This window comes from Salvelinus fontinalis, chromosome 16 (assembly GCF_029448725.1).
Source record: "Salvelinus fontinalis isolate EN_2023a chromosome 16, ASM2944872v1, whole genome shotgun sequence".
Classification (NCBI taxonomy): Eukaryota; Metazoa; Chordata; class Actinopteri; order Salmoniformes; family Salmonidae; genus Salvelinus; species Salvelinus fontinalis.
This window is the reverse complement of record NC_074680.1, coordinates 40,930,467-40,958,222: the sequence shown is the minus strand read 5'-3', so window position 1 is coordinate 40,958,222 and position 27,756 is coordinate 40,930,467. Positions and strand designations below refer to the sequence as shown.

General features: G+C 48.1%; 1 protein-coding gene across 2 annotated transcripts in view; it reads left to right on the top strand.

Moving 5' to 3' along the window:
• The first annotated feature begins 2,498 nt into the window (after window positions 1-2,498).
• LOC129813189 (guanine nucleotide-binding protein G(I)/G(S)/G(O) subunit gamma-2) overlaps window positions 2,499-27,756 on the top strand; it is a 38,771-nt gene continuing 13,513 nt past the window's right edge. Inside the window, exons 1-2 of one of the 2 annotated variants that reach the window (XM_055865456.1) lie at window positions 2,499-2,793; window positions 13,440-13,552. The gene's annotated coding sequence lies outside the window, so the exon portion shown is untranslated. The remainder of the gene's footprint in view (window positions 2,794-13,439; window positions 13,553-27,756) is intronic. The other variant, XM_055865455.1, reaches the window with a different exon arrangement.

Below are 27,756 nucleotides of genomic sequence, written 5' to 3'. Positions count from 1 at the left end.
TCAGCTACATCAGCTACATCTACAGTTGAAGTCGGACGTTTACATACACTTAGATTGGAGTCATTAAAACTAATTTTTCAACCACTCCACAAATGTCTTGTTAACAAATTATAGTTTTGGCAAGTCGGTTAGAACATCTACTGTGTGCATGACACAAGTAATTTTTCCAACAATTGTTTACAGACAAATTATTTCACTTATAATTCACTGTATCACAATTCCTGTGGGTCAGAAGTTTACATACACTACGTTGACTGTGCCTTTAAAAAGCTTGGAAAATTCCAGAAAATTATGTCATGGCTTTAGAAGCTTCTGGTAGGCTAATTTACATTCTTTGAGTCAATTGGAGATGTACCTGTGGATGTATTTCAAGGCCTACCATCAAACGCAGTGCCTCTTTGCTTGACATCATGGGAAAACCAAAAGAAATCAGCCAAGACCTCAGAAAAAAAATTGTAGACCACAAGTCTGGTTCATCCTTGGGAGCAATTTCCAAACGCCTGAAGGTACCACGTTCATCTGTACAAACAATAGTACGCAAGTATAAAACCATGGGACCACACAGCTGTCATACCGCTGAAATAAATCATTCTCTCTACTATTATTCTGACATTTCACATTCTTAAAGTAAGATGGTGATCCTAACTGACCTAAAACAGGGTATCTTTACTTGGATTAAATGTCAGGAATTGTGAAAAACTGAGTTTAAATGTATTTTGCTAAGGTGTATGTAAACTTCTGACTTCAACTGTACATCAGCTACATCTACTACATCATCTACATCAGCTACATAATCTACATCATCGACATCAGCTCCATCATCTACATCTACATCATCATCATCTACATCTACATCAGCTACATCAGCTATATCTATATCATCATCAGCTAAATCATCTACATCATCTACATCATCTACATCATCATCAGCTACGTCATCTACATAATCTACATCATCGACATCATCATCAGCTAAATCTACATCATCTACATCATCATCAGCTACATCAGCTACATCATCTACATCATCAGCTACATCATCTACATCATCATCATCTACATCATCATCAGCTACATCAGCTACATCATCTACCTTATCTACATCATCATCAGCTACATCATCTACATCATCATCAGCTACATCAGCTACATCATATACCTTATCTACATCATCATCAGCTACGTCATCTACATCATCATCAGCTACATCAGCTACATCATCTACCTTATCTACATCATCAGCTACATCATCTACATCATCATCAGCTACATCAGCTACATCATATACCTTATCTACATCATCATCAGCTACGTCATCTACATCATCATCAGCTACATCAGCTACATCATATACCTTATCTACATCATCATCAGCTACATCATCTACATCATCATCAGCTACATCAGCTACATCATATACCTTATCTACATCATCATCAGCTACGTCATCTACATCATCATCAGCTACATCAGCTACATCATCTACCTTATCTACATCATCATCAGCTACGTCATCTACATCATCATCAGCTACATCAGCTACATCATCATTAGCTACATCATCATCAGCTACCTTATCTACATCATCATCATCTACATCATCATCAGCTACGTCATCTACATCACCATCGGCTACGTCAGCTACATCATCATTAGCGACATCATCATCAGCGACCTCATCATCAGCTACATCATCATCATCTACATCAGCTACATCATCATCAGCTACATCATCATCAGCTACGTCATCTACATCAGCTACATCATCTACATCAGCTACATCATCTACCTCATCTACATCATCATCCTCTACATCATCATCAGCTACATCATCTACATCGTCATCAGCTACATCAGCTACATCATCATCAGCTACATCATCATAAGCTACATCAGCTACATCATCTACCTTATCTACATCATCATCAGCTACATCATCAGCTACATCATCTACATCTATATCATCTACATCAGCTACATCATCTACATGCAAAGATGGAAAAAGCCATGGGTGTCACTGTCATCTGGTATTAAATTCTGTGTTTGTTTACAGTATGTGTTTGTTGACAGTATATGTCTGTTTACAGTCTGTATTAGTTGGCAGTATGTGTTTGTTGACAGTCTGCGTTTATTTACATTATGCGTTTGTTTACAGTCTGTGTTTGTTTACAGTCTGTTTGTTTACAGTCTGTATTTGCTTCAGTCTGTGCTTATTTACAGTCTGTGCTTATTTACAGTCTGTGTATGTTTACAGTCTGTGATTAGAAAAGACAGTCAAGCCTTTTCCTGTGGCCCCACAGAAGCACTGTGTTTAAGTGTCGAACAGGGAGAGAGAGAAAGAAGGGGAGGAAGAGAGAGGTGTACGGGGAAGGAGTGAGGCAGAGAGGAGATGGTCTCCTACTGGCTCCTTGTAGGCACAGTGTAGTGTAGTGTTGGTGCTGGCTGAAGGGTGGAGATTGAGAGCAGCAGAGGGGAGGGGAGGGCGTATGTCAACTGGATCAGCAAGAGAGAGCAGCTAGAGAAGGAGGGGAGGGCGTATGTCAGCTGGATCAGCAAGTGAGAGCAGCTAGAGAGGGAGCCACAGCACAGTGAAAGAGTGTGTGTGTGTATGAGCCTGCCTGCCTGCCTTCCTGCTTGCTTGCCTGACTGACTGACTGTGTGTGTGTGTGTGTGTGTGTGTGTGTGAAAGAAAAAGAGGGAGAGGGAGAGAGAGAGTCAGGGAGCTTGTGGATACTACTCCACCAGACTGCATGTCTCTGGCATCACTAGGGGAGCAGTCCACACATTACAGAGGTAAGACACACATTGCCACCATATTCTAACCATGTATTGTTGGCTTTCCCTTTGTTTGGTTGTAAGAAAAAGGATTGTTAGGGATTGTCTTCTTCACAGGGGCGGTGGGTCTGTTGATTTACAGTCAGTTGTTGTGTTAGTGCTGCAGGGGAGAAAAAGATCTGTTCTGTTCCCGTCTTCCCTTCAGCTGGTCTCTACATCATGTAATCCCCCTCTCTCCCTCTCTCTCTCCCTCTCTCTCCTTCTATCCCTCTCTTTCTCTCTCTCTTTCCCTTTCGCTCGCACTCTCCCTCTTTCCCTCTTTCCCTCCCTCTCTCTATCCCTCTCTCTCCCTCTCTCCCTCTTTCCCTCTCTCTCCCTTTTTCTCTCTCTGAGGTGTGTTTTGCATTTACTGCCTTTGGATTTCTGATCTCTGTGTGTATGTGAGAGAGCGAGGGATTGAGAGAATGGAATGTTTTCATTTCACATTGGACAGGTCTGTTATACGGAGAGGGAGAAATTAGGAGCATCTGTTTAAGGGAAATTTGCATGAGTGGGGGAAGAGAGAGAGAGACGGAGAGAGAGAAGGAGGTTAGGGGGAAGGGAGAGGACTGGAGGATAGATGCTGCTGGAGACAGAGAGAGAGGGGGGGGGCTGAGAATGGAATAGGAATCCCTCAACCCTCCCTTGGGTTCTCTGGTCGTTCCTATTCAGAAGGCAGTTACCGTTCAGTACTATTGTAAAATATCAGCTGACCACAGGCTGAGCTGTCCTCTCAGTAAAGCAGCAGGGTTAGTGTTGGCCATGTTGCATACATTCTCTTCTCTTTGGGAAAGGCTTTCTTTGGGAACACACACTGATACAAGCAGACATTCACGCGCACAGACAGATTCACATTCAGATTTACACACGCACACAAACACACACACACACACACACACACACACACACACACACACACACACACACACACACACACACACACACACACACACACACACACACACACACACACACACACACACACACACACACACACACACACACACACACACACACACACACACACACACACACACACACACACACACACCTTCACACTCTCACATCCAGTCAGCCATGTTAGGTGTGCATGTATTACTATCTCCTACTGTATTTCACTGTGTGGTGAGAATGACCATTTTCTCACGTTGTTATTTTCTCAGCCCTGATTACATTACAGTGAAATGGTTTAACCGTCACCGCTGAAATAGATTAGTGTTTTCTGCCAGGGTGTTATTATAAAGGCACATAACAAGTCCAGCGTCATAATTATGCAACTGCTCCGTTACAGGCTGCTCAGCTCTCGTGACACAGAACAGAGATGTCGGAGAAGGGAAGTGTGCATATGTTTGTAGATGTGTGTGTGTGTGTGTGTGTGTGTGTGTGTGTGTGTGTGTGTGTGTGTGTGTGTGTGTGTGTGTGTGTGTGTGTGTGTGTGTGTGTGTGTGTGTGTGTGTGTGTGTGTGTGTGTGTGTGTGTGTGTGTGTGTGTGTATAACAGACAGACAGACAGCGAGAGAGTGTGAGAGAGAGGGATACAAAAGACTTTGACATAATGCTAATAATTTCCCAGTTAAAGACTTTTCCTCTCTGTCCACCGAAACTCATTGTTGCCTTCCATTCCCAGCTGGACCCTGTTTTGGGGTGTGGCTCCCTCTAAAACCTACTTACGACTGAGTCAGTAGCCACACACACACACACACACACACACACACACACACACACACACACACACACACACACACACACACACACACTCTAAAACCCACTGACTGCTGAGTCACTGGCCTAGTTCTGGCCGGATTGGTAGAGGCATTATAGTTAGGGTTCTCCTTATTGTGTCTGTCTCCCATAGGGCCCTGGTCAAAAGTAGTGTACTATATAGGGAATAGGGTGCCATTTGGGAACACATCCTGTGTAATTATTCCTGTAAGTAGAGTGTAATAACTTTTTTTTAACTTTCTCATTGTTTAACTGTAGCCACTTACACCGTAGTAGCTATGGGTCAAAGGTCAATGAGACTCCCTGATGGGGACGTCAGATCATCACAGTGATGTACTGCATGCACTCCATCCAAATGGCACTCTATTTCCTACACATGGGCCCTGGTCAAACGTTGTGCACTAAATAGGGAATAGGGTGCCATTTGAGAAGCGGCCGTGTCTGTGGTAGATGTGACAGGTAGAGAGGAGTATATACAGTGCCTTAGGAAAGTATTGCAGATCAATCTGTTACGTTACGGCCTTATTCTAAAACTGATCGAATAGTTTTTTTCCCTCATCAATCTTTACACAACACCCCATAATGACAAAGCAAAAAAAGGTTTTTAGAAAATGTTGCTAATTTATTTAAAAAAAAAACTGAAATATCACATTTACATAAGTATTCAGACCATTTACTCAGTACTTTGTTAAAGCACCTTTGGCAGCGATTACAGTCGTGAGTCTTCTTGGGTATCAATCAAATCAAGTTTATTTTATATAGCCCTTCGTACATCAGCTAATATCTCGAAGTGCTGTACAGAAACCCAGCCTAAAACCCCAAACAGCAAGCAATGCAGGTGTAGAAGCACGGTATGACGCTATAAGCTTGGCACACCTATATTTGGGGAGTTTCTCCCATTCTTCTCTGCAGATCCTCTCAAGCTCTGTCAGATTGGATGGGGAGCGATGCTGCACAACTATTTTCAGGTCTCTCCAGAGATGTTCGATCGAGTTCAAGTCCGGGCTCTGGCTGGGCCACTCAAGGCCAGGAGTGTAAAGTACTTAAGTAAAAATACTTTAATGTACTACTTAAGTAGTTTTCCGATATCTGTACTTTATTTTCCTATTTATATTTTTGACAACTTTTACTTCACTACATTCCTAAAGAAAATATGTACTTTTTACTCCATACATTTTCCCTGACACCCAACAGTACTCGTTACATTTTGAATGCTCAGCAGGACAGGAAAATGTTCCAATTCACAAACTAATCAAGAGAACATCCCTGGTCATCCCGACTGCATCTGATCAGACGGACTCACCTAACACACAAGCTGAGTTTGTAAATGATGTCTGAGTATTGGAAAATGCCCCTGGCTATATTTAAATAAATAAAAACAAGAAAAGGGTGCCGTATGGTTTGCTTAATATAAGGAATTTTAAATGATTTATATTTTTACTTTGACTTTTAATACTTAAATGTATTTTAACAATTACATTAACTTCTGATAATTAAGTATATTTAAAACCAAATACTTTTAGACTTGTACTCAAGTACTTATTTTCCTAGCGTCATTTTCTGTAAAGGTATCTTTACTTTTACACAAGTATGACATTTTGTTACTTTTTCTACCACTGCTCAAGGACATTCAGAGACTGGTCCCAAAGCCACTCCTGCGTTGTCTTGCTGTGTGCTTAGGATCGTTGTCCTGTTGGAAGGTGAACCATTGCCCCAGTCTGAGGTCCTGAGCAGGTTTTCATCAAGGTCCTCTCTGTACTTTGCTCTGTTCATCTTTGCCTCGATCCTGACAAGTCTCCCAGTTCCTACCACTGAAAAACATACCCACAGCATGATGCTGCCACCACCATGCTTCACTGTAGGAATGGTGCCAGGTTTCCTCCAAATGTGACGCTTGGCATTCAGGCCAAAGAGTTCAATCTTGGTTTCATCAGAGCAGAGAATCTGGTTTCTCATGATCTGAGAGTCTTTAGGTGACTTTTGGCCAACTCCAAGCAGGCTGTCATGTGTTTTTTACTGAGGAGTGGCTTTCATCTGGCCACTCTACCACAAAGGCCTGATTGGTGGTGCTGCAGAGATGGTTGACCTTCTGGGAGATTCTCCCATCTCCACAGAGGAACTCTGGAGCTCTGTCAGAGTGATAATCAGGTTCTTGGTCACCTCCCTGACCAAGTCCCTTCTCCCCCGATTCCTCAGTTTGGCCGGGCGGCCAGCTCTAGGAAGAGGCTTGGTGGTCACAAACCTCTTACATTTAAGAATGATGGAGGCCTCTGTGTTCTTGGGACCTTCAATGCTGCAGATATTTTTGGTACCCTTTGCCAGATCTGTGCCTCGACACAATCCTGTCTCGGAGCTCAACGGAAAATTCCTTTGACCTCATGGCTTGGTTTTTGTAGAAAAATATCAACGATGATCAATGGAAACAGGATGCACGTGAGCTCAATTTCGAGTCTGAGAGCAAAGGGTTAGAATACTTATATATTTTCTGTATTTCTGTTTCTTATTTCTAAAAAATTAGCAACAATTCTACAAACCTGTTTTCGCATTGTCATTATGGGATATTGTGTGTAGATTGCTGAGAAAAAAATTATATTTAATCCATTTTAGAATAAGGCCTTAACGTAACAAAATGTGGGAAAAGTAAAGGGGTCTGAATACTTTCCAAAGGCTCTGTTTACGACAGCCCTTTTATAACCTTTAGAGGAGACTCAGCATTCCACTACTGAACTGCTACAGTATGATGGACTTTTATATCTTTCTATACTGGTCAAAGACCATGTTTAAAATGAAGGCTACACCGTAACGCTTCAGAGTTATGAAATGGTTTGTTCTATTGAACATGCCGCAACAATTAAGCTATTTTAATTATATGAACAATGCATTGGTCTTGTTTTTTTTTAATGACCAATTAACCCCCTTACCTAAAAGCACCTTCTACCTACTAAGATCTACTATCGTATCCTAGCAACGCTTTCCTTCCTTCTTTTCTCTTCAGGGTAAACAACAACCAAAGGTATGTGCCTTGCAGTCTTTCTGTCAAGCTTTTGTACTAGCTCATGATTCCCTCTGTGTAGTGTATCCATATCTATCTAGACAGCCTGCTTAGGTTATGTTTCGGTTATAAACTTTCCTGCAGACTCTAAACAAGCCCGGATGTTTGTAATATTGTCTGTGTCCCAAATAGGGTGCCTATTCCATATTTAGTGCACTACTTTTGACCAGGGCCCACAGCAACCTGTGCCATTAGGGACTCAGACGTGACTGTTAACCGTCTAGCGGAGGGAGTCAGGAAGTGTTATTGGTGGCTGAGGAAGCTGTGTTTATTCCTCCTCACCCAGAGCAACGTAGCATAACACTACATTCCCCTCACTGCTGACCAGTCCAACGCTGGGGTGTGTGTGTGTGTGTGTGTGTGTGTGTGTGTGTGTGTGTGTGTGTGTGTGTGTGTGTGTGTGTGTGTGTAGCAGAGGCTATCTGGAACTCACTGCAATCACTGAACATTTTACAGGAATGAGTTTGAATACCATTATGTACAGTTGATGGCTACACTAAAGGTATGTGACCCTTAGAGATGAAAGGAGAGAATTAGACCATATAACCAGGCAGTATCATCAACACGTCCCAAATGACCCCCTTCTTCCCCATAATGCTCTGGTCAAAAGTAGGGCACTAAGGAATAGGGGGAGGGGCTCTGGTCAAAAGTAGTGCACTATGTAGGGAATAGGGTGCCATTTGGGATGCAGACCCACTCTTTGGCTTCCAGCGAGGGGTATGAAGCCAAGTAAATGAGAACAGATAGAGAAGTATTTCCTGTTTACATCCGCATACACAGTGCCTGCCAGCTGGATCAACCAATCCCCTGTATTTCCTGTTTACATCCGCATACACAGTGCCTGCCAGCTGGATCAACCAATCCCCTGTACTTCCTGTTTACATCCGCATACACAGTGCCTGCCAGCTGGATCAACCAATCCCCTGTATTTCCTGTTTACATCCGCATACATAGTGCCTGCCAGCTGGATCAACCAATCCCCTGTACGTCCTGTTTACATCCGCATACACAGTGCCTGTCAGGTGGGCTGGATCAACCAATTCCCTGTACTTCCTGTTTACATCCGCATACACAGTGCCTGTCAGGTGAGCTGGATCAACCAATCCCCTGTACTCCCATCAGGAGAACACCTTCTAACGCGAGTCTGTGAACATCCCATCAACTCTTTTTCTTTTTTGTGTGTCGTTGGGATTTTTATATTACAATACATTTTATTTGATAGATATTTCAACTTAATAGATCATCTCTGCAACATTTATAGCATGAACGTAAACTTTTTCACCATTAATTTATAGTCCATCAGTCAAGAGACCAAGGGATGTATCTACACACTACTGTACATTACACCATGGACTTCATTTAAGGTAGGGTCAATCTATTAGTATAGAATTACATCTAGATTCTTCACGTAGTCTGTACACGGAGTATACCAAACATTAGGAACACCTTCCTAATATTGAGTTGGGGACATGGACTCTACAAGGTGTCGAAAGCGTTCCACAGGGATGCTGGCCCATGTTGACTACAATGCTTCCCACAGTTGTGTCAAGTTGGCTGGATGTCCTTTGGGTGGTGGACCATTCTTGATACACACAGGAAACTGTTGAGCGTGAAAACAGCAGCATTGCAGTTCTTGACACAAACCAGTGCACCTGGTACCTACTACCATACCCCGCTCAAAGGCATTTAAATATTTTGTCTTGCCCATTCAACCTCTGAATGGCACACATACACAATCCATGTCTCAATTGTCTCAAGGCTTAAACATCCTTCTTTAACCTGTCTCCTCCCCTTCATCTACACTGATTGAAGAGGATTTAACAAGTGACATCAATAAGGGATCATAGCTTTCACCTGGATTCACCTTGTCAGTCTTCGTCTTGGAAAGAGCAGGTGGTGTTAATGTTTTGTCCTCTCAGTGTATAGGCCAGCTGTAAGGCCACATGCACCCACTCACCCGTAGCCCTGTCCAGCTAGCTGTATTGCTACCCTCCATGGTCTATATCTCTCTCTCCAGCACCTGATCTTGAAACATTCCTCTGTATCTCTATCCTCCATGGTCTCTCTCTCTCTCTCTCTCTCGCACCTGATCTAGAATCAGTCCTCTGTCTCTCTGTCACTCCACCATTACGATCCTATCTGTAAGTCAGGCCCTAGACCAGTTGATAATAATAGCCTAAAATAGCCTAAAATAACCACAGACATAAGGCAATGGCCTGGAGGAAGGACCATGCCTGCTGTCTCCTCGCATCCCAGGGGAGGCATCATTTCCTGGGCCACTGCCCCCACCCCTCCCCCCTAAACATTGGAGCCCCAGGTTCTACCTCCTCCTCCTCCTCGTCATGCAGAGCAGAACCAGGCTGGGCAGGACAGTGCCCGCTGAGGCCATCGGAGGGCACAGATGTCTGGGGTAATCTAATAGTTGTGGGTTGTGGTCGTCTGACTGTGGTGGGGACACTGTAGGACAGAATCTCTTTATGCACTGACGTTCATATCGAGCATCATAGAAACAAAGATTGTGTCTCAAATGGAACCTTATAATTGGTTGCAACTCCTTTGGTTGCATTCAAAATAACACCCTATTTCCTATATAGTGCACAACCAGAACCCTATGGGCCCTGGTCAAAAGTAGTGCACTATGTAGTGGATAGGGTGTTATTTGGAATGCAGCCTAAGGAGTTCTAAAGAATCTAAAGATAGTCTGGAATCGTAACGGAAGGAAGTGAAGGGACAAGAGAGGTGTGTCCTCTCGTTATTTGACTCTTTTAGAACACACCCATATCAACATCGATCACAACCCTGTCCCATGAGTGTACAAGACAGGGAAAAGTCTGAAATGTGATGTCTGGGACGGATACAGTACAGTAGGAAGGCCTACAGGCCAACCACTACAGACTGTATAGAGAACTACACTAGTGGAGGTAGCAGACTGAATAATGTTGTTATTAATCTGCTTGCTAAGCTTCTGATTTATAGTTATTATTCTGAAGCAAGCACACCAATTTTCTGAAGGAAAAATTCTAGTTTCTACTTGTTTTTACTCTTTGTGCATGTCGTCATCATTGTTGAGTCATGCTCCCAGGCAGAGCAGAGTAGTAGGATTTGGACTGAGAATAATATACAAGGGGCATCATGACAACTGATCCAATTCCATCCTCCTCTCCCCTGTGTCCTATCTCCTCCCTTCCCCTCCCGTCCCTCTCCTCTCCTTCTCCCCCACTCCTCTTTTCCTCTCCTCTCGTCCCCTCCCCGTCTCCTATCCTCCCCTCTCCTCTCATCTCTTTTCCGCTCCTCCCCTGTGTCCCAGGCCTTCTGCTTCCTCTCTCCCCCTCCAACACAGACAGGTGTATAGGGATGATTCATAAAGCACCCAGCACGCTTCATCCTGCTTCATCCCTCCCACAGCATTAACTAATCAATGATGAATCTCTCTCTCCATGTCTCTCTCCATGCCCTTTGTAGGATCTAGTCCTGTAGGTTTAATTAATCACCCTGCAAGTCAGAGACATCCAGAGGCAAACACCAGCCATGATCACATCTGTGGAGGGCCTTGTCACGAACACACACACACACGCACACACACAGTCCCCCACCCCTGCCCCATGCTGCGATGCCCAGGGTGTGAAATCAGAGCATGGTAATTAAAAAATCTGTCCCTCGCTGTGTTTGTGTTTGTCCCTCACAGAGCCATCTGGAACTCTGTGGATGAAATACTAAATTATGAGGGTCAGCTGGGGAAGGTGGGGGGGTGGAGGGGGGAGATGGTAGGAATCACAGGAAAATGGTAGGAAAAATGGGTGGTAAGAAACCTGTGAAATTCTATCAATATCACATCAAAATGGATTAAAACCATTTACATGTGATGGAAAATATTGTCTAATGGTATATACATTTGAAATAAAGTCATATTTTGTCTGAAAAAGCCAAATTGATCAATTTGACCAATCCACACAATTGCATTTTGCAATAACAAAACATATTTCTGTGTTTTTTCTATGTATGGATAATATCTAACTTACTTTAAGTAATATTGGGTTTTCCTTTCTGGCTTCATTTGAAGAGATCGTATCTTACTTCTTTACCTTAAAATGAATGGTTGTCAATGGCAGTGTTCTGACCTCATAAACCACACATTAAAAAAATATATATGTATATATACAGTACAGTGCATTTTTCCACATTTTGTTAGGTTACAGCCTTATTCTAAAATTGATTAAATATTTTTTTCCCCCATTAATCTACACACAATATCCCATAATGGCAAAGCAAAAACAGTTATTTTTACATTTTTGCACATTTATAAAACGGAACTATCACATTTACATATGCATTCAGACCCTTTACTTTGTTAAAGCAGCCTCGAGTCTTCTTGGGAATGACGCTACAAGCTTGGCATACCTGTAATTGGGGAGTTTCTCCAATTATTCTTCGCAGATCCTCTCAAGCTCTGTCAGGACTCTCCAGAGGTGTTTGATCGGGTTCAAGTCTGGGCTCTGGCTGGGCCACTCAAGGACATTCGGAGACTTGTCCCGAAGCCACTCCTGGGTTGTCTTGGCTGTGTGCTGTCGTGTCTTTACTATGGATTAAGTGATATATGACATGCTATTTTATCAAATCAATTCTCTGTAATTAATATTACCTGATTAAACTAATCATGTAAATGTAATTAACGAGGAAGTTGGGGCACCACGGAATAATGTTTATAGAGCTGTTGTCTTCCGAATAATGTCTTAAAGACCTGGTCATCTTTTATATCAATAGCAGTCAATTACTAATCGTCACCTTATTCAGTCTCATCTGAACATCGTAAAATTCTTGGTTATCTTCATGAACCCTGGCTAACAAGTTGGATCAGCAATACAAAATTTGGTTTAATTTTTTATTTACTAAATACATAAATAATCACACAGAATTGCATATACACAGGATGAATCATAAATTGATTAATAATTATGTCATACAAGAAAACGTCCCTAGCGGATGAAACCGATATGACGTCTGGTTACACAAATAAAGGGGGTTGGGTTTGAATGAAAGTGCGGGAAGACTGAGGAACAAAAGGATTGGGTATCTATCGGACCTTATGAAGCTATGGTATCGTAAATACAGAATCTTATGCATTCTAAATAACTGCCCATTCGGAAAAGGAAAATGCAAGAAATATATTTACTCTGAGCTGCGCTTCGATAGATTGGTCAAAGATGGAGGTTGGGTTGCCCAGCAGAGATCTCCCTTGTCCTTTGAAGAATATTTCTGGGCAGATGCGTTGTAGTCTGTTGTCTTGTGGTAGAACGGATATGTTGTAGTACCCTGTCGTTCTGAAGAGATTGTTCGTCCTTTCCTAGGCCACAAACATTTACAGCTGCTGCTGATAACGCAACGTCTGGGATGTATCACTTTAAGTGAATAAAAGTGATGCTGCCACCACCATGCTTCACCGTAGGGATGGTGCCAGGTTTCCTCCAGATATGACGCTTGGCATTCAGGCCAAGACTTTAATCTTGGTTTCTTCAGACCAGGTGACCATTGGGTTCTTGGTCACCTCCATGACCAAGGCCATTCTCCCCCGATTGTTCAGTTTGAGAGTAGGAAGAGTATTGGTGGTTCCAAACTTCTTCCATTTAAGAATGATGGAGGCCACTCTGTTCTTGTTGACCTTTAGTGCTGCAGAAATGTTTCGGTACCCTTCCCCAGATCTGTGCCTTGACACAATCCTGTCTCGGTGCTCTACAGACAATTCTTTCGACCTCATGGCTTGGTTTTTGCTCTAACATGCACTGTCGACTGTGGGACCTGATATAGACAGGTGTGTGCCTTTCCAAATCATGTCCAATCAATTGCTTTTACCCCAGGTGGACTCCAATCAAGTTGAAGAAACATCTCAAGGATGATCAATGAAAACAGGATGCACCTGAGATCGATTGCAAGTCTCATAGCAACGGGTCTGAATACTTATGTAAATAAGGTATTTCTGTTTTTTTAATTGAAATAAATTTGGTTAAATAAAACATTTGATGCTTTCGCTTTGTCATTTAAATATTTGTTGACCTCTTATTTAACTAGGCAAGTCAGTTAGGACAAATTCTTATTTACAATGATGGCCTACACCGGCCAAACCTGGATGACACTTGGCCAATTGTGTGCACCATATGGGACTCCCAATCACGGCCAGTTGTGATACAGCCTGGATTTGAACCAGAGTGTCTCTATTGATGTTGCTAGCTCTGAAATGCAGTGCCTTAGACCGCTGTGCCACTGGGGAGACCCCCAAATTATGGGGTATTGTGTGTAGATTGATGAGGAAAAAAACAAATTTGATCAATTTTAGAATAAGGATGTAATGTAACAAAATGTGTAAAAATGGAAAGGGTCTGATACTTTCCGAACGAACTGTACGCTTGTGTAGGGGACAACTGTGATGTCAGACGAGTGGACAGGCGTCTAATGTTTCAGAGGCTACTGATGCCACAATCATTATACTGACACACAACACAGACTACTAAAGGATACATCTGGGTCTGAAGAGAGGCACTATGACTGTGAGTGCCATGATGTTTTTGTTTAGGAGCTGTACAGACTGCAATTTAGGAAACCTTGTATTTATTGCAACAATGGGTCGATGCTAAATTACACATTCTGTTAACATTTATAGTCTATGACGGTTCAGATTATGATCATTTTCACAGTTTGGATATAGTGAACTACATTTTCAAAGTAACTTTAGTTCAGTAAACTGTACGTTTCTTAAGCCTAGCTTCAGTGTAGCTTAACTTCCTCCAGTGTGAAGTAATTGGTAGCTTGGAGGGGGACATGATGGTCTGTCTAAGCACAGCTGGGGTCCGCTTTCTCTCGTTCTCTCTCCCTCTCTCTCCCTCTCGCTCTCTCTTTCTCTTTCTTTGTCTCACTTTCTTTTTCTCTCTCTCGCTCTCTTTTTCTCTCTCTCCTTCTCAGTCTCTGTCTCTCTCTCTCTCCTCTGTCTCTCTCTCTCACTATTCAGAGTACAATATCAAGCACAAGTCCTCAAAGAGTGTGCAGACAGTGTTGATATCATACTGCTGTAGTATTGTGACCTGTTTCGACATCTCCCATGAGTATTGACCATTATGATATTGTGGCCCCATTATGGAAAAATCATTTTATTTTAGAGTTGTTCAGAGCTTTGTCAATGATGCTGTTGTAGTTTCTGCCCTATTTCAACAAGTGGGGCAATTTAAATTACATTCTCATGTAAAATTGGGAGACCAAGTCTGGATTTCAATACAAGGCACGTTGTCGGGAACAGCATTGGTCTGTCAACAATGCACCTTTTAAAAGCAATGGTCCCGATGTTCACGAACATCACATTCACAGTAAATATTTTAAATGTTGGGTCAAGTGTAAATTGCCTTTAAAAGTCAAAGAGCAATGTGTTTCTCTAAAACCGCCTTGGACTGAATCATAACCTAAATCAGTATTAACCATCCAACATATAACGAGGCCCTTGGGGGCCTCAATCTCACAATGCTGGTCTTCCTGACACCCATCAGAGGCCAATGTGTAGAAGGGCAGGCATATGGCCTCCACTGAGGGGACCCAGATTATAACAGATTATAAGTATGGAAGATTTATCCAGGTCTGTCTTGAAAAATCTATTTTATATCTCAATAAGACTAAGCTGGTTAAATAAAATGAATGATACAGTGTCCCAGCCAGGTTAAAGATTATAAAACCCTTCTCACAAATATGAAAACATCCAACGCACCTCTCTGTGTTATCTCTCTGTAATAATTATAATTGCAGTATTCACTAGTATTCATTTTAGTATAGTATTGAATAATATCCAATTCTACTATTTAATGTATATATTCAGTAGGCTATTCTTATATTCAGTTCTAGTATTCAGTTCTGCTATTCAAGTATTTACTGTTCAAGGGGAACTGGTTTCATGGTAGAACTCAACTGCCCACCCATCCAATTAGTGTGACGCATGCTGGAGTGGTCCTGGAGTGGTCCTAGAGTGGTCCCTAGAGTTGTCCCTAGAGTGGTCCTGGAGTGGTCCCTAGAGTGGTTTCTAGAGTGGTCCCTAGAGTGGTCCCTAGAGTGGTCCTGGAGTGGTCTCTAGAGTGGTCTCTAGAGTGGTCCCTAGAGTGGTCTCTAGAGTGGTCCTGGAGTAGTCCTGGAGTGGTCCCTAGAGTGGTCCCTAGAGTGGTCCCTAGAGTGGTCCCTAGAGTGGTCCCTAGAGTGGTCTCTAGAGTGGTCCTGGAGTGGTCTCTAGAGTGGCCCCTGGAGTGGTCCCGAGAGTGGTCCCTAGAGTGGTCCCTAGAGTGGTCCTGGAGTGGTCTCTAGAGTGGTCTCTAGAGTGGTCTTTAGAGTGGTCCCTAGAGTGGTCTCTAGAGTGGTCCCTAGAGTGGTCTCTAGAGTGGTCCCTAGAGTGGTCTCTAGAGTGGTCCCTAGAGTGGTCCTGGAGTGGTCTCTAGAGTGGCCCCTGGAGTGGTCCCGAGAGTGGTCTCTAGAGTGGTCTCTAGAGTGGTCCCTAGAGTGGTCCTGGAGTGGTCCTGGAGTGGTCCTGGAGTGGTCTCTAGAGTGGTCCTGGAGTGGTCTCTAGAGTGGTCCTGGAGTGGTCTCTAGAGTGGTCCTGGAGTGGTCCTGGAGTGGTCTCTAGAGTGGTCCTGGAGTGGTCTCTAGAGTGGTCCTGGAGTGGTCTCTAGAGTGGTCCTGGAGTGGTCTCTAGAGTGGTCCCTAGAGTGGTCCCTAGAGTGGTCCCTAGAGTGGTCATTAGAGTGGTCCCTAGAGTGGTCTCTAGAGTGGTCCCTAGAGTGGTCCTGGAGTGGTCCCTAGAGTGGTCCCTAGAGTGGTCCTGGAGTGGTCCCTAGAGTGGTCCTGGAGTGGTCTCTAGAGTGGCCACTGGAGTGGTCCCGAGAGTGGTCCCTAGAGTGGTCCCTAGAGTGGTCCTGGAGTGGTCCCTAGATTGGTCCCTAGAGTGGTCCCTAGAGTGGTCCCTAGAGTGGTCCTGGAGTGGTCCCTAGAGTGGTCTCTAGAGTGGTCCTGGAGTGGTCCCTAGAGTGGTCCTGGAGTGGTCTCTAGAGTGGCCCCTGGAGTGGTCCTGGAGTAGTCTCTAGAGTGGCCCCTGGAGTGGTCCCGAGAGTGGTCCCTAGAGTGGTCCCTAGAGTGGTCCTGGAGTGGTCCCTAGAGTGGTCCCTAGAGTGGTCCCTAGAGTGGTCCTGGAGTGGTCCCTAGAGTGGTCTCTAGAGTGGTCCTGGAGTGGTCCCTAGAGTGGTCCTGGAGTGGTCTCTAGAGTGGCCCCTGGAGTGGTCCTGGAGTGGTCTCTAGAGTGGCCCCTGGAGTGGTCCCGAGAGTGGTCCCTAGAGTGGTCCCTAGAGTGGTCCCTAGAGTGGTCCTGGAGTGGTCTCTAGAGTGGTCTCTAGAGTGGTCCCTAGAGTGGTCTCTAGAGTGGTCTCTAGAGTGGTCTCTAGAGAGGTCCTGGAGTGGTCTCTAGAGTGGTCTCTAGAGTGGTCCTGGAGTGGTCTCTAGAGTGGTCTCTGGAGTGGTCCCTAGAGTGGTCTCTAGAGTGGTCCTGGAGTGGTCTCTAGAGTGGTCTCTGGAGTGGTCCCTAGAGTGGTCTCTAGAGTGGTCCCTAGAGTGGTCCCTAGAGTGGTCCTGGAGTAGTCCCTAGAGTGGTCCTAGAGTGGTCCTGGAGTGGTCCCTAGAGTGGTCTCTAGAGTGGTCCTGGAGTGGTCCCTAGAGTGGTCCTGGAGTGGTCCCTAGAGTGGTCCCTAGAGTGGTCCTGGAGTGGTCTCTAGAGTGGTCCCTAGAGTGTTCCCTAGAGTGGTCCCTAGAGTGGTCCTGAGGTGGTCTCTAGAGTGGTCCTAGAGTGGTCCCTAGAGTGGTCCTAGAGTGGTCCTGGAGTAGTCCCTAGAGTGGTCTCTAGAGTGGTCCCTAGAGTGGTCCTGGAGTGGTCCCTAGAGTGGTCCTGAAGTGGTCTCTAGAGTGGTCCTAGAGTGGTCCCTAGAGTGGTCCTAGAGTGGTCCTGAAGTGGTCTCTAGAGTGGTCCCTAGAGTGGTCCTAGAGTGGTCCTGAAGTGGTCTCTAGAGTGGTCCCTAGAGTGGTCCCTAGAGTGGTCCCTAGAGTGGTCCCTAGAGTGGTCCCTAGAGTGGTCCTGGAGTAGTCCCTAGAGTGGTCCCGAAGTGGTCTCTAGAGTGGTCCTAGAGTGGTCCCTAGAGTGGTCCTAGAGTGGTCCTGAGTGGTCTCTAGAGTGGTCCTAGAGTGGTGCCTAGAGTGGTCCTGAAGTGGTCTCTAGAGTGGTCCTGGAGTGGTCCTAGAGTGGTCTCTAGAGTGGTCCTGGAGTGGTCTCTAGAGTGGTCCCTAGAGTGGTCCTGGAGTGGTTTCTAGAGTGGTCCCTAGAGTGGTCTCTAGAGTGGTCCCTAGAGTGGTCCCTAGAGTGGTCCCTAGAGTGGTCCCTAGAGTGGTCTCTAGAGTGGTCCCTAGAGTGGTCCCTAGAGTGGTCCTGGAGTGGTCCTGGAGTGGTCCTGGAGTGGTCCCTAGAGTGGTCTCTAGAGTGGTCCCTAGAGTGGTCCCTAGAGTGGTCCCTAGAGTGGTCCCTAGAGTGGTCCTGGAGTGGTCCCTAGAGTGGTCCTGGAGTGGTCCCTAGAGTGGTCTCTGGAGTGGTCCCTAGAGTGGTCCCTAGAGTGGTCTCTAGAGGAGTCCCTAGAGTGGTCTCTAGAGTGGTCCCTAGAGTGGTCCTAGAGTGGTCCTGGAGTAGTCCTGGAGTGGTCCTGGAGTGGTCCTAGAGTGGTCCCTAGAGTGGTCCCTAGAGTGGTCTCTAGAGTGGTCCTGGAGTGGTCTCTAGAGTGGTCCCTAGAGTGGTCCTAGAGTGGTCCCTAGAGTGGTCCCTAGAGTGGTCCTGGAGTAGTCCCTAGAGTGGTCCTGAAGTGGTCTCTAGAGTGGTCCTAGAGTGGTCCCTAGAGTGGTCCTGAAGTGGTCTCTAGAGTGGTCCCTAGAGTGGTCCTAGTGGTGCCTAGAGTGGTCCTGAAGTGGTCTCTAGAGTGGTCCTGGAGTGGTCCTAGAGTGGTCTCTAGAGTGGTCCTGGAGTGGTCTCTAGAGTGGTCCCTAGAGTGGTCCTGGAGTGGTTTCTAGAGTGGTCCCTAGAGTGGTCTCTAGAGTGGTCCCTAGAGTGGTCGCTATAGTGGTCCCTAGAGTGGTCCCTAGAGTGGTCCCTAGAGTGGTCCTGGAGTGGTCCCTAGAGTGGTCTCTAGAGTGGTCCCTAGAGTGGTCCCTAAAGTGGTCCCTAGAGGAGTCCCTAGAGTGGTCTCTAGAGTGGTCCCTAGAATGGTCCTAGAGTGGTCCTGGAGTAGTCCTGGATTGGTCCTGGAGTGGTCCTAGAGTGGTCCCTAGAGTGGTCCCTAGAGTGGTCTCTAGAGTGGTCCTGGAGTGGTCTCTAGAGTGGTCCCTAGAGTGGTCCTAGAGTGTTCCCTAGAGTGGTCCTAGAGTGGTCCCTAGAGTGGTCCCTAGAGTGGTCCTGGAGTAGTCCCTAGAGTGGTCCTGAAGTGGTCTCTAGAGTGGTCCTAGAGTGGTCCCTAGAGTGGTCCTAGAGTGGTCCTGAAGTGGTCTCTAGAGTGGTCCCTAGAGTGGTCCTAGTGGTGCCTAGAGTGGTCCTGAAGTGGTCTCTAGAGGGGTCCTGGAGTGGTCCTAGAGTGGTCTCTAGAGTGGTCCTGGAGTGGTCTCTAGAGTGGTCCCTAGAGTGGTCCTGGAGTGGTTTCTAGAGTGGTCCCTAGAGTGGTCTCTAGAGTGGTCCCTAGAGTGGTCCCTAGAGTGGTCCCTAGAGTGGTCTCTAGAGTGGTCCCTAGAGTGGTCCCTAGAGTTGTCCTGGAGTGGTCCTGGAGTGGTCCTGGAGTGGTCCCTAGAGTGGTCTCTAGAGTGGTCCCTAGAGTGGTCCCTAGAGTGGTCCCTAGAGTGGTCCCTAGAGTGGTCTCTAGAGTGGTCCCTAGAGTGGTCCCTAGAGGAGTCCCTAGAGTGGTCTCTAGAGTGGTCCCTAGAGTGGTCCTAGAGTGGTCCTGGAGTAGTCCTGGAGTGGTCCTGGAGTGGTCCTAGAGTGGTCCCTAGAGTGGTCCCTAGAGTGGTCTCTAGAGTGGTCCTGGAGTGGTCTCTAGAGTGGTCCCTAGAGTGGTCTCTAGAGTGGTCCTGGAGTGGTCCTGGAGTGGTCTCTAGAGTGGTCCCTAGAGTGGTCCTGGAGTGGTCCTGGAGTGGTCCCTAGAGTGGTCCTAGAGGAGTCCCTAGAGTGGTCCTGGAGTGGTCCTAGAGTGGTCCCTAGAGTGGTCCCTAGAGTGGTCTCTAGAGTGGTCCTGGAGTGGTCCTGGAGTGGTCTCTAGAGTGGTCCCTAGAGTGGTCCTGGAGTGGTCCTGGAGTAGTCCCTAGAGTGGTCCCTAGAGTGGTCCCTAGAGTGGTCCTGGAGTGGTCCCTAGAGTGGTCCCTAGAGTGGTCCTGGGGTGGTCTCTAGAGTGGTCCCTAGAGTGGTCCCTAGAGTGGTCCTGGAGTGGTCTCTAGAGTGGTCCCTAGAGTGGTCTCTAGAGTGGTCCCTAGAGTGGTCCCTAGAGTGGTCCTGGAGTGGTCCCTAGAGTGGTCCTGGAGTGGTACCTAGAGTGGTCCCTAGAGTGGTCCCTAGAGTGGTCCTGGAGTGGTCCCTAGAGTGGTCCCTAGAGTGGTCCCTAGAGTGGTCCCTAGAGTAGTCCTGGAGTGGTCCCTAGAGTAGTCCTAGAGTGGTTCTGGAGTGGTCCTGGAGTGGTCCCTAGAGTGGTCCTGGAGTGGTCTCTAGAGTGGTCCCTAGAGTGGTCCTGGAGTGGTCCTGGAGTGGTCCCTAGAGTGGTCCCTAGAGTGGTCCCTAGAGTGGTCCCTAGAGTGGTCCTGGAGTGGTCTCTAGAGTGGTCCCTAGAGTGGTCCTGGAGTGGTCCTGGAGTGGTCCCTAGAGTGGTCCCTAGAGTGGTCCCTAGAGTGGTCCCTAGAGTGGTCCTGGAGTGGTCCCTAGAGTGGTCCCTAGAGTGGTCCTGGAGTGGTCTCTAGAGTGGTCCTGGAGTAGTCTCTAGAGTGGTCCCTAGAGTGGTCCTGGAGTGGTCCTGGAGTGGTCCTGGAGTGGTCCCTAGAGTGGTCCCTAGAGTGGTCCCTAGAGTGGTCCTGGAGTGGTCCCTAGAGTGGTCCCTAGAGTGGTCCTGGAGTGGTCTCTAGAGTGGTCCTGGAGTAGTCTCTAGAGTGGTCCCTAGAGTGGTCCTGGAGTGGTCCTGGAGTGGTCCCTAGAGTGGTCCCTAGAGTGGTCCCTAGAGTGGTTTCTAGAGTGGTCCTGGAGTGGTCTCTAGAGTGGTCCCTAGAGTGGTCCCTAGAGTGGTTTCTAGAGTGGTTTCTAGAGTGGTTTCTAGAGTGGTCCTGGAGTGGTCCCGGAGTGGTCTCTAGAGTGGTCCCTAGAGTGGTCCTGGAGTGGTCCCTAGAGTGGTCCTGGAGTGGTCCCTAGAGTGGTCCCTAGAGTGGTCCCTAGAGTGGTCCCTAGAGTGGTCCTGGAGTGGTCCCTAGAGTGGTCCCTAGAGTGGTCCTGGAGTGGTCCCTAGAGTGGTCCTGGAGTGGTCCCTAGAGTGGTCCCTAGAGTGGTTTCTAGAGTGGTCCTTAGAGTGGTCCTGGAGTAGTCGTAGAGTGGTCCCTAGAGTGGTCCCTAGAGTGGTCCCTAGAGTGGTCCCTAGAGTGGTCCTGGAGTGGTCTCTAGAGTGGTCTCTAGAGTGGTCCCTAGAGTGGTCTCTAGAGTGGTCTCTAGAGTGGTCCTGGAGTGGTCTCTAGAGTGGTCTCTAGAGTGGTCCCTAGAGTGGTCTCTAGAGTGGTCCCTAGAGTGGTCCTGGAGTGGTCCCTAGAGTGGTCCTGGAGTGGTCCTGGAGTGGTCCCTAGAGTGGTCTCTAGAGTGGTCCTGGAGTGGTCCTGGAGTGGTCCTAGAGTGGTCCCTAGAGTGGTCCTGGAGTGGTCTCTAGAGTGGTCCCTAGAGTGGTCCTGGAGTGGTCCTAGAGTGGTCCCTGGAGTGGTCCCGAGAGTGGTCCCTAGAGTGGTCCCTAGAGTGGTCCCTAGAGTGGTCTCTAGAGTGGTCCCTAGAGTGGTCCCTAGAGTGGTCCTGGAGTGGTCCTGGAGTGGTCCTGGCGTGGTCCTGGAGTGGTCCCTAGAGTGGTCTCTAGAGTGGTCCCTAGAGTGGTCCTGAAGTGGTCTCTAGAGTGGTCCCTAGAGTGGTCTCTGGAAGGGGTCCCTAGAGTGGTCCTTGAGTGGTCCCTAGAGTGGTCCTGGAGTAGTCTCTAGTGGTCTCTAGAGTGGTCCTGGAGGAGTCCCTAGAGTGGTCCTCAAGTGGTCTCTAGAGTGGTCCTGGAGTGGTCCTGGAGTGTTCCTGGAGTGGTCCTGGAGTGGTCCTGAGAGTGGTCCTGGAGTGGTCTCTAGAGTGGTCTCTAGAGTGGTCCTGGAGTGGTCTCTAGAGTGGTCCTGAGAGTGGTCCTGGAGTGGTCTCTAGAGTGGTCCTGGAGTGGTCTCTAGAGTGGTCCTGAGAGTGGTCCTGGAGTGGTCTCTAGAGTGGTCTCTAGAGTGGTCCCTAGAGTGGTCTCTGGAGTGGTCCCTAGAGTGGTCCTGGAGTGGTCCCTAGAGTGGTCCTGGAGTGGTCCCTAGAGTGGTCCCTAGAGTGGTCCCTAGAGTGGTTTCTAGAGTAGTCTCTACAGTGGTCCTGGAGTGGTCTCTAGAGTGGTCCTGGAGTGGTCTTTAGAGTGGTCCTGGAGTGGTCCCAGAGTGGTCCCTAGAGTGGTTTCTAGAGTGGTCCCTAGAGTGGTCTCTAGAGTGGTCCCTAGAGTGGCCCTGGAGTGGTCTCTAGAGTGGTCCTGGAGTAGTCCTGGAGTAGTCCTGGAGTGGTCCCTAGAGTGGTCCTAGAGTGGTCCCTAGAGTGGCCCTGGAGTGGTCCCTAGAGTGGTCCCTAGAGTGGTCCCTAGAGTGGCCCTGGAGTGGTCCCTAGAGTGGTCCCTAGAGTGGTCCCTAGAGTGGTCCCTAGAGTGGTCCTCGAGTGGTCCCTGGAGTGGTCCCTAGAGTGGTCCCTAGAGTGGTCCCTAGAGTGGTCCCTAGAGTGGTCCCTGGAGTGGTCCCTAGAGTGGTCCCTAGAGTGGTCCCTAGAGTGGTCCCTAGAGTGGTCTCTAGAGTGGTCCCTAGAGTGGTCTCTAGAGTGGTCCCTAGAGTGGACCCTAGAGTGGTCCCTAGAGTGGTCTCTAGAGTGGTCCTGGAGGAGTCCCTAGAGTGGTCCCTAGAGTGGTCCCTAGAGTGGTCTCTAGAGTGGTCCCTAGAGTGGTCCCTAGAGTGGTCTCTAGAGTGGTCCTGGAGTGGTCTCTAGAGTGGTCCTGGAGTGGTCCCTAGAGTGGTCCCTAGAGTGGTCTCTAGAGTGGTCCTGGAGTGGTCTCTAGAGTGGTCCTGGAGTGTTCCTAGAGTGGTCTCTAGAGTGGTCCTGGAGTGGTCCTGGAGGAGTCCCTAGAATGGTCCCTAGAGTGGTCTCTAGAGTGGTCTCTAGAGTGGTCCTGGAGTGGTCCCTAGAGTGGTCCCTAGAGTGGTCCTGGAGTAGTCCTGGAGTGGTCCTGGAGTGGTCCAAGAGTGGTCCCTAGAGTGGTCCCTAGAGTGGTCTCTAGAGTGGTCCTGGAGTGGTCTCTAGAGTGGTCCCTAGAGTGGTCCTAGAGTGGTCCCTAGAGTGGTCCTGGAGTGGTCCTGGAGTGGTCCCTAGAGTGGTCCCTAGAGTGGTCTCTAGAGTGGTCCCTAGAGTGGTCTCTAGAGTGGTCCCTAGAGTGGTCTCTAGAGTGGTCCTGGAGTGGTCCTGGAGTGGTCCCTAGAGTGGTCCCTAGAGTGGTCCCTAGAGTGGTCTCTAGAGTGGTCCCTAGAGTGGTCTCTAGAGTGGTCCCTAGAGTGGCCCTGGAGTGGTCCTGGAGTGGTCCTGGAGTGGTCCCTAGTGTGGTCCCTAGAGTGGTCTCTAGAGTGGTCCTGGAGTGGTCCTGGAGTGGTCCCTAGAGTGGTCCCTAGAGTGGTCCTGGAGTGGTTTCTAGAGTGGTCTCTAGAGTGGTCCCTAGAGTGGTCCTGGAGTGGTCCTGGAGTGGTCCCTAGAGTGGTCAACTAGAGTGGTCTCTAGAGTGGTCCCTAGAGTGGTCTCTAGAGTGGTCCCTAGAGTGGTCTCTAGAGTGGTCCTGGAGTGGTCCTAGAGTGGTCCCTAGAGTGGTCCCTAGAGTGGTCCCTAGAGTGGTCTCTAGAGTGGTCCCTAGAGTGGTCCCTAGAGTGGTCCCTAGAGTGGTCCTGGAGTTGTCCTGGAGTGGTCCTGGAGTGGTCCCTAGAGTGGTCCCTAGAGTGGTCCCTAGAGTGGTCCCTAGAGTGGTCCTGGAGTGGTCTCTAGAGTGGTCCTGGAGTGGTCCCTAGAGTGGTCTAGAGTGGTCCTGGAGTGGTCCCTAGAGTGGTCTCTAGAGTGGTCCTGGAGTGGTTTCTAGAGTGGTCCTGGAGTGGTTTCTAGAGTGGTCCCTAGAGTGGTCCCTAGAGTGGTCCTGGAGTGGTTTCTAGAGTGGTCCTGGAGTGGTCCCTAGAGTGGTTTCTAGAGTGGTCCTGGAGTGGTTTCTAGAGTGGTTTCTAGAGTGGTCCTGGAGGGGTCTCTAGAGTGGTCCCTAGAGTGGTCCCTAGAGTGGTCCTAGAGTGGTCCCTAGAGTGGTCCTAGAGTGGTCCTGGAGTGGTTTCTAGAGTGGTCCCTAGAGTGGTCCCTAGAGTTTTCCTAGAGTGGTCCCTAGAGTGGTCCTATAGTGGTCCTGGAGTGGTCCCTAGAGTGGTCCCTAGAGGGGTCTCTAGAGTGGTCGAGGAGTGGTCCTGGAGTGGTCCTGGAGTGGTCTCTAGAGTGGTCCTGGAGTGGTCCTAGAGTGGTTTCTAGAGTGGTCCTGGAGTGGTCCCTAGAGTGGTCCCTAGAGTGGTCCCTAGAGTGGTCCCTAGAGTGTTCCTGGAGTGGTCCTGGAGTGGTCCTGGAGGAGTCCCTAGAGTGGTCCCTAGAGTGGTCTCTAGAGTGGTCTCTAGAGTGGTCCTGGAGTGGTCCTGGAGTGGTCCCTAGAGTGGTCCCTAGAGTGGTCTCTAGAGTGGTCCCTAGAGTGGTCTCTAGAGTGGATCCCTAGAGTGGTCTCTAGAGTGGTCCTGGAGTGGTCCTGGAGTGGTCCCTAGAGTGGTCCCTAGAGTGGTCCCTAGAGTGGTCCCTAGAGTGGTCTCTAGAGTGGTCCCTAGAGTGGTCCTGGAGTGGTCCTGGAGTGGTCTTGGAGTGGTCTCTAGAGTGGTCCTGGAGTGGTCCTGGAGTGGTCCCTAGAGTGGTCCCTAGAGTGGTCCCTAGAGTGGTCTCTAGAGTGGTCCCTAGAGTGGTCTCTAGAGTGGTCCCTAGAGTGGTCCCTAGAGTGGTCCCGGAGTGGTCCTGGAGTGGTCCTGGAGTAGTCCCTAGAGTGGTCCTGGAGTGGTCCTGGAGTGGTCCTAGAGTGGTCTCTAGAGTGGTCCCTAGAGTGGTCCTGGAGTGGTCCTGGAGTGGTCCTGGAGTGGTCCTGGAGTGGTCCCTAGAGTGGTCTCTAGAGTGGTCCTGGAGTGGTCCTGGAGTGGTCCCTAGAGTGGTCCCTAGAGTGGTCTCTAGAGTGGTCCCTAGAGTGGTCTCTAGAGTGGTCCCTAGAGTGGTCTCTAGAGTGGTCCCTAGAGTGGTCTCTAGAGTGGTCCTGGAGTAGTCCTGGAGTGGTCCCTAGAGTGGTCCCTAGAGTGGTCCCTAGAGTGGTCTCTGGAGTGGTCCTGGAGTGGTCCCTAGAGTGGTCCCTAGAGTGGTCTCTAGAGTGGTCCCTAGAGTGGTCTCTAGAGTGGTCCCTAGAGTGGTCTCTAGAGTGGTCTCTAGAGTGGTCCCTAGAGTGGTCTCTAGAGTGGTCCTGGAGTAGTCCTGGAGTGGTCCCTAGAGTGGTCCCTAGAGTGGTCCCTAGAGTGGTCCTGGAGTGGTCCTAGAGTGGTCCCTAGAGTGGTCCCTAGAGTGGTCTCTAGAGTGGTCTCTAGAGTGGTCTCTAGAGTGGTCCTGGAGTGGTCCTAGAGTGGTCCCTAGAGTGGTCCCTAGAGTGGTCCCTAGAGTGGTCCCTAGAGTGGTCTCTAGAGTGGTCCCTAGAGTGGTCCCTAGAGTGGTCCTGGAGTGGTCCTGGAGTGGTCCTGGAGTGGTCCCTAGAGTGGTCCCTAGAGTGGTCCCTAGAGTGGTCTCTAGAATGGTCCTGGAGTGGTCCCTAGAGTGGTCTCTAGAGTGGTCCTGGAGTGGTCCCTAGAGTGGTCTCTAGAGTGGTCCTGGAGTGGTTTCTAGAGTGGTCCTGGAGTGGTTTCTAGAGTGGTCCCTAGAGTGGTCCCTAGAGTGGTCCTGGAGTGGTTTCTAGAGTGGTCCTGGAGTGGTCCCTAGAGTGGTTTCTAGAGTGGTCCTGGAGTGGTTTCTAGAGTGGTTTCTAGAGTGGTCCTGGAGTGGTCCTGGAGTGGTTTCTAGAGTGGTCCCTAGAGTGGTCCCTAGAGTGGTCCTAGAGTGGTCCCTAGAGTGGTCCTAGAGTGGTCCTGGAGTGGTTTCTAGAGTGGTCCCTAGAGTGGTCCTGGAGTGGTACTGGAGTGGTTTCTAGAGTGGTCCTGGGGTGGTCGCCATGCCCCCCTTCTGTTGGCACCTCCTTCTGTTTGTACCTCTTTCTGTTGGCACCTCCTTCTGTTTGTACCTCCTTCTGTTGGTACCTCCTTCTGTTGGCACCTCCTTCTGTTGGCACCTCCTACTGTTGGTACCTCCTTCTGTTGCCACCTCCTTCTGTTGGCACCTCCTTCTGTTGCCACCTCTTTCGGTTGGTACCTCCTTCTGCTGGTACCTCCTTCTGTTGGCAACTCCTTCTGTTTGTACCTCCTTCTGTTTGCACCTCCTTCTGTTGCGCACCCCCTTTTGTTGGTACCTCCTTCTGTTGACACCTCCTTCTGTTGACACCTCCTTCTGCGCTTCTGGGTAAACTCCCTGTCTACCTCTGTAGCCTGTTCTCCTTCACCGCTAGCAGGTACCAGACAAGGTCTACTAGGTGGTTGCAACTTTGTGTGTGTGTGTGTGTGTGTGTGTGTGTGTGTGTGTGTGTGTGTGTGTGTGTGTGTGTGTGTGTGTGTGTGTGTGTGTGTGTGTGTGTGTGTGTGTGTGTGTGTGTGTGTGTGTGTGTGTGTGTGTGTATGTGAAGACTGTGAGAACAACCAGAGCAACCAGGGTTGCGTCAGAAATGGTACCCTGTTCCCTATGTAGTGCATTACTGTTGACCAGGGCCCAGGTCAAAATATGTGCACTACATAGGGAATAGGCTGCCATTTCTGAAACAGCCCATGTCCTGAGAGCCTTAGACTCAGTAAAACCATGTAGTTTACATTACACTGTTGATACAACTTAGCCTGTTTACAGTCACTATAAATCCACTATGATAGCTGGTTCTTTGCCTCACTGAAATAATTGGCTTTATTTCAACTTCTCCAACTTATTGTGGGGACAATGTAGTTGTTTAATGGAGGAGACAGCGCGTCACATAGACAGTATGAGTTTTTTAATGGAGGAGACAGTGCATCACATAGACAGTATGAGTTTAAGGGAGGAGACAGTGCATCATAGAAAGCATGAGTTTAATGGAGGAGACAGTGCATCACATAGACAATATGAGTTTTTTAACGGAGGAGACAGTGCATCATAGAAAGTATGAGTTTAATGGAGGAGACAGTGCATCACATAGACAATATGAGTTTTTTAACGGAGGAGACAGTGCATCATAGAAAGTATGAGTTTAATGGAGGAGACGGTGCATCATAGAAAGTATGAGTTTAATGGAGGGGACAGTGCATCACATAGACAATATGAGTTTAATGGAGGAGACAGTGCATCACATAGACAATATGAGTTTTTTAACGGAGGAGACAGTGCATCATAGAAAGTATGAGTTTAATGGAGGAGACAGTGCATCACATAGACAATATGAGTTTAATGGAGGAGACAGTGCATCACATAGACAGTATGAGTTTTTTAATGGAGGAGGCAGTGCGTCATAGAAAGTATGAGTTTTTTAATGGAGGACGCAGTGCGTCATAGAAAGTATGAGTTTTTTAATGGAGGAGGCAGTGCATCATAGAAAGTATGAGTTTAAT